The following is a 9,387-nucleotide window of genomic DNA, read 5'->3' on the forward strand; positions in this document are numbered from 1 at the left end:
TTATGTTTATCTTGGAAATGCTGCCAATAATAAACAATCTTAGAAGATAAGGAAGGATATGGTGACTTAGTAGTTATTAAGTGAGGATTAAAATCAATTTAGGATTTTAATTTCATGAGTTTCATTATGTATCTTGTAAACTTAGGGTATGAGATGTGGAGGAACAACATATATTTAAAAGCATGAACAGAATACAGTGTCTTTCATACAGAAACTGTGAATAATTTTTCTAACATTTTTTATTCAAGTAGACAGGACAGAGAAGTTTCACTTCACAGATAATTTCCTCGTATTTCACTGAACTTAAAAATGAATTAGAACAGTTTACTCTGCTCCAGATTCACCTTGAAGATCATTCAAAGTTTCACTTGTTATATAATGCAGGCACATGTTCATACGATTTAAGAAGAGTCAGTCGTTCAAATCCCTCCCTACTGTTCAACTTGGCTAGTCTGCACTGATTTTCACTGTCGACACTAAGGAGCAATGGACAAACCTGAATCACAGACAGAACATAAGACAGAGCCTGCCAAGAGGTGCTCCTGGAAACTGGACATTTGCGCCAGAAACGTGCTGAGAATTTTGTTCATTTGTATGACTCCTGTTACCTTTACCTTATAAGGGGAGCCAGGCACAAAGCCAGTCTCTAGAATAGTGAGGCAGGGGTGGGTAGGGATAGAAAACAGTCATGACTAAGGGAAGGGGTATTTTCCTCGCCAGTAAAATCCTCACTCAGGCTGGATGAGGTCACACACAGATGACAGTTCCAATAAGTAGCAATGAGAAACCAAGGAGTATATGTATGCCTTGAAATGTCCTTATTTATATAATGTTCTCAGTAAATTTACACACCATTTTGTATAAAAGTGTGCTTGTTATCATTTGGGTATCACTTCATTTGTTCCATTTTGAAAAATACTAATTGTTTCTGTAAGGCAGCATATGCAATTATGTTCTGCTATCAAAAATTGAATTTAATATGGTTTAGTTCATTTTTTATGTCTTATATGCACAATTTTATGCGGAATTTGTCACATAGAATATTTATTCCAGATAAGTTAAGAACTTGTGTTCACGTTTACTAGATGTGAACATCTTGGCGGCAGAAAAAGATCTGCAATTGAATGGCTCTGGGAGGCTGCAAAATTTTAACGCCCTAAAATTATGATTGCATGCATTTAACTCCTTTACTTAAGTTCTTTCATGAAATTAGTTTTTACAAACTAAAGTAAGTTAAATTGTTATTAACATATAAAAATAGTAAAGGCATTATCATTTTAAGAAATGCTCTGTTAAATTATGAAAAATCTGCTATTAAGTCAATCAACAAATTTAGTTTAAAAACATGAAATATACATCACTAAAATTTTAACTATTTTAAGAATAATAGAATGAGTTTATAAATTTTTAAGAGAAAATGCAGCTGTATTTAACTGCTAATTTAATAGTCTTTTGGTCAATTTTAAAAGCCTATCATACAAAAATAGTATCAAATAATAACAAAAAGTGTATGAATTGCAGTTAGACTCATTTTGGGACTATCAGTGATAAAATGTAGCAGCTCTGTTAATTTTAGCAAATGACTTCAAATACTCATTGTATCCATCAATAAAATGGCTATGATATTAACTTATATTCAGAACATTGTCATAAAGAGAAAATAAATCAATACAAGTAAGATGATTAGCATGGAGACTAAACTACTAATAACACAATTATTCTGACTAGTAAAACTAAAACTAAAAACTAATTATACAAATAACATAATTATTAGTAATTTTTAAAAACTGCTAACATGTTTATAATTTATTATATGCCAGTCATTATTTTTAATGTTTTCTTATATTAATTTATTTTGTTAATATTACCTATATTTCTCTTTTCATAATTTTCTGAAACTTAATGGCAAATTAGCAGTTTTGAAAATTAACATAAATTCAAGAAGGAAAATTCTTAAAATCCCACAGAAATAGAAGTGTCAATAAATAATTTTCTGTAAATAAAAGTTATGCAACTATGTTAAATTGTATCCTATTTCTAAAGATAACACATCATGTCATTCTAAAAATAAGTTAATGTAAGTAACATTCATCTTGGGCCTGATAAATTCATTTTCCAAATTATCTTTTATTCTTACATATTATAACACTTAAAAATAAAAGTTTATGAAAGATGCTGAATGTTCAGTCCGTAAAGCTATAAAAGTTAGATTACTTTCAAATTTTGTGAAATGTGACATTTAGACTTTGATTTTTATACATATTTTATTTTCCCAGATGTTTTGCAACATTTTTTCTTGAAATCAACATCACATTTTTCTATAATAAACATGGTTTTATTATTTTAGAAAACAAAATAAAATCATAATAATAAAAATTAAAATTACCCAATGTAATTTTATTGTAATTATATTGCTCATTCCACAAGCCAGTGTAATACTGCCAGTGTGGTGGCATTATTCTTTCCAGTCTTTTTTTCTATATATCTTTATTTATATTTGTGTTTGTTTATGTTACATTTGCCCTACATTACATTAATTTGTTAATTAGAACTTTTTCACACAGAGTATTTGCTACAGATAAATTAAGAAATCTTGTCCATGTTTTCCAGATATCACTATTTTATGGCCGAAAGACCTGCAGACTGAATGACTCTAGAGGAAAGATACAGGTTGTCTATCTTAATATCTAAATTATAATACTAATAAAAATAAGTTGATAATATCCAGCATATAAAGGTGAAGGGCTCAGTTTCTGAAGCCAGACTGTTTATGTTTGAATTCTGAGTCTCCCATTTCCTAATGCATAACTTTAGACGAGTCACTGATAAGTCTCATTTCTTATGGATATAAGCATTTCAAAAATTTGTCAGATTGACGTAAGAGTAAGTGAAATGATCTCCATGGAAACGGATGGCACATTTCCTGGCATAGAGTTAAATGTCCCATAAACATTTTCTATAATTTTTGTCACTACTATTTACAGTCTAAACAGAATCAGGCTACTTTATTTTTCTCTTTTTATCATATGGAGGTAGACTTCATATAAGTGACACTTGGTCTAATTTGCATTAATCAACTCATGCAATTCTTTTCTGACCAGAGCAAGGGAATTCCTTACCTGCTATGCTGTCTTCTACTAGGAAGCTCCCCAGTGCCTGCTGCCCTGCTGGACCCCTCTTTCTAGAACTCTACAGAATAGCTCCAGATGGTCCCTGTGAGTTTCCACAACCTTGGACAGTGTTACAGATTTGGGAGGCCTTCTTGTCTGTTTTAGATCACCTTTCAATTCATTCTGAGCCTCTATTGATATGCCTGTCTTTCTCCTTTCCTAGTAGATCTTCAGACTCAGTGGTGTTTCAAGTAACTCAAGCTTAGTTCTCTTCATTGCAGCCTGAAAGAGGCTAAAATGTACTACAAACATGGATATGCCAAATGCCCTTCATCTCTTCCTTATTGTCAGTGCATTCATGAATGTCCAATTTTTCATTAATATGATAGATCTGCTGTAACTATAATCAGTAAAAGCCTATTTCAAAACAGATTCCTTGGAGTGAAATAAATGTAAAGCTCTACAATGTAAAACTGAGTTCCAAAAATCTGTTGTGATAATGTGTAGACACACAGCAGCAGTGCATGATAAAATCTCAGGATTCTCTCAAAGGCAAGAAGTATTACCCTTTTTTCATGTCATTACAATGGGAAACATCACATGCATTGTATTTCATTTATTGTATTTTTTTCTCTTCTCAGAATTAAAAAGTATATGCACTTATACTTAAAATAATGATAAGAAAAATAATCAAATATTTATTAGTCTGATTATACCATGAATAAATAAAGTCAGCATTTGGGTATATAACTTTCCAGATATTATTTACATATATAGGCAGTTTTTGTTATTTTTTTAACTATATTGCTATAGTATTACGAACAATTTTAAATAACATGAATTTTTCTACTTAATATTATGATGTATTTTTCCATGCCAATGTTCTTTAATTGGATTAGTTAATAAGAATGTAATATTTCATTTATTTTTATAATAATTTTATACTGTTCTTATTAAGCATTTAGGGGGTTTTCAACTTACTGTTTAGACGTCACTATGATAGGTATTCTTGATGTAATTCTGTTCATGCTGGAATGTACTCTAAGAAAAAAAATCAAAATATAACCAAAAAGTTTAGTAGAAATTCATATATATATAAAGGGATACAAACTAATCTCAGAAAAAGAAAATAATTGCACCAATTCAATCTCCTAAAACAGTCTGAACATGCAGTTTTCATTTCCACAACAACAGTGTCATACTGACTCATTCTTATACTTTTCAGCTTTTATTAAAAATATGTGTTTTATGCTGGTTGGATATTTCAGCATTTAATTAGTGAGGTAGAATTTTAAAAACATTTGATAACAATCTAATCTTTTCAGTTCATTTTTTATTGCTACAATTTGTTGTCTGTTGTTCTACTTTCATCCATCCCACCCTCCACTGGAGTAAAACAGACTTTTAATTTGGCTGCATTCCTTAGTTGTTAAGAACAGTAACCTTTCTTCTATCATCTTTGTTGCATATAGTCACAGTTTACAATTTTCCATTTGTTTTTGTAATTGACATATTTAAAAAACTTGAGGTAGTCAAATCTAGTTTTATATATGTATATATATGGATGGATAAAATATATAATTATGTATATGCACATATTATATATATATAAAGATATATTTCACTATATGTATATGTGAATTATTTTATGTAGCAAGTTCATACATATTCAACTGTTAGTTAAATATTTGCTGCATATTTTTCTATTAAAAGTTTACTGAATCGATCAAGGTTGGCATCACTAGTGAAAATCATGTTAATATCATTTACTCTTAATATATTTTAATGAGAAAGACACTTCACTGCTCTAGTATTCTTTACAAAAGACCATAAACTCAGTGTAACCATGACAAAATACCAGAAAGACACAGGTTAAGAGATACTCTACAAAATAGCTGAGTAGAGCTTTTCAAAACTGTCCAGATCATGGAAACCATGGAAGACTGTCACAGATCATAGGAAAACAAGGAGACATGATACTGAATAATATGTGGTACCCTGAACAGAATCCTGGAAAGAAAAATGGAAATTAGTGGAAAAAACTGCAGAAATTCAAATATTGTCTGTAGTTTACTTAAGAATTCTGTAGCAATGTTAATTTCTTATTGAAAAATTTAAAATGGTTATATAATTAGGAAAAGCTGAGTGCACGGTGTATGGGCACTCTGTATTATCTGCATGTTTTCTGTGCATCTAAAATTACTTTGAAGTATAATGATTATGTATCTATACAATGACATATCTAAAACTTATTATTTTATTTTAAGAAGAATGCATGGCTTTTCCCTAAATTGTTAATATCCCCAATGACAAATATATTTCTCTTGGTATTTGTATATTAAAAATTTTATACACATTTTATATTATATTATTAATTTCAGCAAAACCTTTTTACTTGTCAGAATATCTGTCTAATTTCTATTTATGGTTCCCTTTTTTTATCTCACAGATTTCATATTTTATCTGAGTATTTTCTTACATGTTTTTCTCTCTGATCAAAGTTATTTTTCGAAATATGATCATGTACATGTTGAACTTAATTCTTATCCTTAAGCTGCCATACTTTTCTCATTCAACTCTGTTTCCTTTATTTGTCTTTATATGGTGAGTGTAAAATCAAGACTCAAGTTGCAACTTTTCTCTCTTGCATCATATATGAGGGCAGGGTGACTTCTGAGGTCCTAATATTCAACTTTGCATAGTAATGGTCAGCCCTTCTGAACTTGAACTCTCTTTTCTCACTGCAAGTTTCCCTGACTAATACCTATACTACACATCTGTGCTGCAAGCTTGACCATGTTGACCTTCTCCTTGTCCTAGAACTAATCCTGTGTTATTTCCTGCACATATGGAGATAGATTAATTTCCATAATAAGGTAAATATAGTGAGAAAGTCTCCTGTCACAGGAATTATGAATTTCAAGTTATAGTCTGATCTAGAAAGAGATTCGTTTATGGGTGTGGTACATTAACTTCGGGTGACTCAAAAAAATTTCTTCTCAAATTGATGGATATTTTTCTATCTTCTAGTCAATGCAACAAATAGGTCTAGAATTTAAGGATAAAGAATACAAGTAAATCAAAAATCTTCAATTTTTGGAAAATATATTTGTTTAGGTTCCACTGAAGTTGCTTTAGAGCAGAGTAGGTAATGGAAAAAATGTAGTTCAAGAACATAATTCTAATCTTTCTCAGTGATTTTGGATTAAATAAAATCTCTTCCTTTTTGCAATAACCAGTTCCTAGATCTTAGTATATTATTCTCTCTCCTCTATAAATTAAAAGACATAGGCCACATTCCATATTTTTGTTGAATCTTCATAAGCAATTAAAGGAAAACTTTTAGTAGATTTTTCAGGCAGTGTATGCCTGAAATGCTCTAAATGCTCAAGCTCATAAAACTACATTTTGTATCTTAATAGATTTGTTACCATTAAATGTTTACTTTTTTATCAGATGACATTAGCTATATTATATTCATAATGAAAGAAACATTTTCCTGTATATATCATTTTTTTTAATCAAAAGGGGTTAACATGCTAATAAACTGTATTTAGCAAAATTTAGCTGGCAAATAAATAAAGTATGGCTAAGACTTCTTCCTGAAAATTTCAGAGAAATTGCACTACCTTGAATTTACAAAGAGGTCCTGTGTCAATTTTCCTTTCCCATTTGATATGATTAACTTAAAAAATATATTAAGAGTTTGTTGCCAAAGACAGCTGGCTCTTAGGGTGATTAGTAAGAAAATGTCTAATTTAATAATAAAGTAGCCTGCTATAATAAGGGGACAAGCTGTTCTATAAACTATGATAATTTGTTTAGTGAAAATTGTACTTAAACTTGGAGAAATAAATGGACTGTAAAGGACAGACGTAAAACTACAAGCTGCTTCCCAACCCTTTAACAACAGCATACTTTATCAAAATATAAACATGCATGAGTCAAAGTTTGTATTAAAAACTGTTAACTATTATAACTTCTTTCCTTCTAGGATACTTGTTCTACATTTCTCATACATTCACAATATATATTTTCTTAAATATCTTTAAATTATTGTTGATTTTCTCCTTAACAAGCACACATAAATATAACTATAATTGTGTGAAACAGGTCTCACAGTACCATACTGAAGATAAAGTAAAATTAGTGAATAGCCCAGTTATAATCTTCTAATTCAGACCAAGTCCACAGAACTTGACAGTTTCAGGTTAATTGCTGCTAGAAAAATATCCCTGTTAGATAATACAGAGTGAGTTTTACCCTAATCCTAGCCTTTATTGTTGGGTTCTGCACAAAATCTAATTTGCTTTATTATAAAATAGTTTCACTGTTTTTACATATTTTGAATTCCAAAAATCCTCTATATAATGATCATATGTTAAAGAGCTCAATTGTTAGTACATTCCCTTTAAAAGGAGTCATTGCCAAGTATAATTAACATGTATATGGAGGTTTCAGGTTTCAATGACACTCTGAGGAGATATGCTGGGTACAGTCGTAAAGAAAAATACAGATCCTGCCATAAGAGTTCATTAAATATACGTATTTCCACTTCCTAATGCTCTCACTAAAACAAGTATATTCCAACAGAAGTATACTGCTCCAATTTTGGAAGAATGTCCCTGTCCCTGTTGCAATATAAATTGAAGCAACTTGATTTTCACCTCAATACACAGCTGTGTCATATATACTGAGTACTGGGGGAGAGAGCTGGTATGGATGGGCCCAATGGGCCTGTGGCCCAAACTGGGTTATATGAATAAGGGCATAGGGAGGCAGTAAGACGAGAGTTAGGGAGGAGATCAAGAAGGCCCTCAGGGAATACCAAGGCCTGGTGTTACCTCAGTGGAGGAGGGCCCACATCCCTTCTGAAGGCCTGTGTTCTGGAATAAGGACATAGAAAACCGGAAATAGGGAATTTCATCCAATTTCTTTGTCTCTGGCACAGCAGGCCCAACTGTAAAATGCTATTGTAATGTAGAGACCCATTGAAGGGCCAATTTCCCCATCTCCCAGCCACTACTGGGCCAGGCTGTATTACACGTGAAGATAGGATGTTTTGGGGTTGGAGGTAACACTTGAAAAACATCCAGTTCTGCAGGACGCACCCTAAGCAGCTATCCTTCAGTACCATAGATGTTTGGTTCCCCATAACTTAGATGTTCTGTTTCAGATTTGTTTCCAATTACCGAAGAGGGGTGGTTGGAGTGATTTGTTGGCACGCAAATTCCACAAGATTTGGCCCAAATAAGATTTCTGGTTCAGAAAATTTCAAACCAGCACCAAATTGTTAATGGATTCCTCAAAAGACCAAAGAAAATAAGGTATCCAAATGGCGTGGACTCTGAAGGTTTCAGAGTTACTATTTTTTTTTAATAAATGAATAATAAATTAGTAGTAGTAGTAGCAGTATTTTTAAAGCCAGGGTTTATTTCTATTGAAATGTGCTCAAGAGACTTTAAAATGTCCAAAGCCCCAAGGATTTCCAGGTTTAAGATATTATTACAGTCAAGTGTTGACTGGGGGTCTGCTTTGAATTTGTAAGGGTCTGTACCTCCTATATCAGAATGACCCACAGAAGGTCAGACAAGACTGCCTCTGGGCCAGAGCAGCTTAGCCTGGTTAGTTCCTGACCAGCGTGGTCTGTTAAGGGCTGGCACAGCTGTCTGAGTGGGGCGGGGCAGGGGTGTGGTCTTCTCTTTTCCCCTTTTAGCCAAAAAGGAGGAGTTCTCTGACTTCCAACAGGTGAGAGGGAAAAATAGGAGGGGTGCCGCTTGGGTACTCACCGTATCGCCGGGCAGCTGGGCTGGCATCCTCTGCTGATGCCGGCGGGAGTGCCCATGGAACCTCCGTCGTAAAGAACCACCCGAGGTTCATCTCACAAGCAGAAGTGGAGGAGAAGTCCCAAGGAGGTGTCTCCTGCCCGCAGCAGCAGCTCACAGTTCTTCCTGGTTATGGGGCTCCTGGCCATGCAGACGTCTCCCAGGGCTCCCCAGCCCACTTCAGAGAAATTGGTGCTGACTGGAAGAGGTGAAGTCTACCCACACTGGACCCTTTCACCCTCAGCATCCCAAGTGCCTTTTCCTTAACTTGGACTGAGCATCTTCATTTCGTTTGTTTTAACAAGCGGCCCTCAGGAACTTAGCCTCCTCCAGCCTTGCCTCTGGGCTTCCGGGACTGCCGGCTTTCTTAAGCAAACCGGAAGTGACGAAGGAGAATCTACTGCTCACCCCGAGGTGGGGGAGGCGGCCAGGAATCCCTGGTGTGTCCACTG

General features: G+C 33.4%; 1 long non-coding RNA gene across 2 annotated transcripts in view; it reads right to left on the reverse strand.

Moving 5' to 3' along the window:
* Positions 1–9,282, reverse strand: part of LOC140689977 (uncharacterized) — a 231,174-nt gene extending 221,892 nt beyond the window's left edge. For both annotated transcript variants that reach the window (XR_012065129.1, XR_012065131.1), the window contains exons 1-2: positions 8,900–9,282; positions 4,092–4,151 (exon numbers count right to left, since the gene is read on the reverse strand). This is a non-coding gene — a long non-coding RNA (uncharacterized lncRNA). The remainder of the gene's footprint in view (positions 1–4,091; positions 4,152–8,899) is intronic.
* Positions 9,283–9,387: the final 105 nt, after the last annotated feature.

Source organism: Vicugna pacos, chromosome 3 (genome assembly GCF_048564905.1).
Source record: "Vicugna pacos chromosome 3, VicPac4, whole genome shotgun sequence".
Lineage (NCBI taxonomy): Eukaryota > Metazoa > Chordata > Mammalia > Artiodactyla > Camelidae > Vicugna > Vicugna pacos.